Source organism: Tupaia chinensis, unplaced genomic scaffold (genome assembly GCF_000334495.1).
Source record: "Tupaia chinensis unplaced genomic scaffold, TupChi_1.0 Scaffold150192_1, whole genome shotgun sequence".
NCBI lineage: Eukaryota > Metazoa > Chordata > Mammalia > Scandentia > Tupaiidae > Tupaia > Tupaia belangeri.
The window spans coordinates 847,944-850,112 of NW_006210031.1; the positions used below are offsets into that span (position 1 = coordinate 847,944).

At 38.7% G+C, this 2,169-nt stretch overlaps 1 protein-coding gene across 1 annotated transcript in view; it reads right to left on the bottom strand.

Moving 5' to 3' along the window:
* TENM3 (teneurin transmembrane protein 3) overlaps positions 1 to 2,169 on the bottom strand; it is a 902,368-nt gene that overhangs the window by 794,652 nt on the left and 105,547 nt on the right.

The window sequence follows — 2,169 nt, forward strand, 5'->3', positions numbered from 1 at the left end:
GGTTTCTGCTTTGCTTGACTCTTTACAAAGAGAATAATTACTCTTGGCTCTCAAAGGCAAAGCTAAGAAAGACTGCTTGAACTTACTAACTGGATCATTATTGTTTAGCTAGGTTTTCTTCCTGAATAAATTTAAAACTTTTCACGCTATTTAGGAGTGTTCTTCTATTCAAAGATAAGCATCCTTATCTCTCTTTGTCTTCACCCTAATAAAGCAGGCTCTCTTTTCTAACCCAAAGACTGATGACACGCCTACAAGATCATAGTAAGAAAAGCCTCTATAATTTGCCTAAAACATTTCTTTCTAGAAAATAAACACAGTTATACAAAATGACTCCATTTGGAGAAATAACTAGTCCCAATTCTACTATAAATCTATCTGCTTTATTTCAAATAATCAAGCAACCCTCATTAGGGTTGATATTCTTTTCCTATGGATTGCTAACCTAATGTTATTAGTATAGGATATTCATATAGTTTTCCAAATATATAAACACTGACACAGTTATTTCCAAATACATAAACACTGGCATAGTTACTGACATAACTAATTTTCTCACTAAAACTAGACAGTGTATGTAAAACATGAGTCTTATTTGAAGGAATTACTTTTTCAAACATATTCTTTTTTAAGTTTCATAATATAAATTTACTACTAGAAAAAGTATTTTTGGCATGAAAAGTAGTTTTGAGTAAAAGGAATATTAAAATTCATGCAGAAAAAGGGGCAAAATTGTTAAAGCAAATGCAACAGGAAGAAAGATAGAAACAATCCCCAAATAGACAATAGAATAACTAAACTCATTATAAATCCCTATCTTTGAAGAATTTAGGAATAATTTGTGAATGCCATGACATTTCAAAGTGGGATTAGCAAGTCTTATTACTGAACTAACCTCTCACTCTTAGATCAAGAATTAAATATTTGCTCTGCATTTTGAATCGCAAATCGAAACTTTCAAGGCTCACATAAAAATTTCATATATTAAGAAATACAAATGACAAGTTTTAGATCATTAAAAAGGATATTAAGGGATGCAGAAAGCAAGATTGCTGAGGTGTTCATCAAATCTTGTGTTTGAACCAAAATATTAAAATGTATAATGCAGTACAGTGATACAGTGACTCTTAATTCTAAACTCTGTTCCTAATAGACTGGGAAGACTACAAAACACTTCTCCAAGTAAGCAATGCAGAAAGGCACGTGCATCATATATTAAATTCACTAAGGAATCAAATCACCAAAGTTCTGTTCAGTTGTAATACCACTTTGTGGAGAAACTCTTTCCAGCTTTCCAAAGAGACCAGTTCTGCCTTTTTTTTTCTTCCCCTTTTTCTTTTTCCTTTTTACAACAGAGGGGAAAGGTAATACCTGAGCATATTTCTATTTCTAGTAAAAAGACCACCCAGTGGAGTCTGCCAGAGTCTACAAATGTTTAGGAAATACATTGACAGAAGATAAGAAAATAGAGACAGTCCTATTTCCTACCCCAGCTGCCCGGGCCCTATAAAAAGTGCTAGGACCACTCTCACCCTTTCACTCCCATTGCTACTCCAAAGTACCCGGAAACTTTTCCCCAGCCTTAAATCAGAACGACTGCAGAAAACAAATGTACTGGCGGCGTTACCCGGGAGAATTACTTGTCACCCCTTCTCCACAATAAAAATGAACAAGTTACTACTGCAACTACCTTAAAGGTGAGGCAGTAAGAATGGAATCCAAACTGCAGAGTCAGACGCTCAGCCAAGATCAGATCCAACCCGCCTCGACCTCCCACACGTGAAGCCTTTCTAACCGCTTGTAAAACACGATACAGACTTCGGTCGAGTTGCAGACTCACAAATCTGGAATTTTTTTTAATGTCCAATTCAGGATATTGTTTGTTTCCAGCCCCATCCAAAGGTTCCAGATCAAGTTTCAGTCGTGACCCACCAGTCCCCCCAGCGCCCAGCCCCGAGTTCTTCCTTCACTCCTTCCCAACTTGGCTCCCTGGCAGTTGGAGAAGCCTTCTCCCCACTTCCCGGGAAAGTGGTGACATCTAGGGCTTCCCGCTCGCTGGAAGCGTCCTGGATCGTGTCAGACACCCTCTCTGAGGACGCGGGGTCCCCGCCACAAAACTGGGTATCACTCCAGGGAGGGCAGGACAGGCTGGGGCCCCTGCCCCCCACC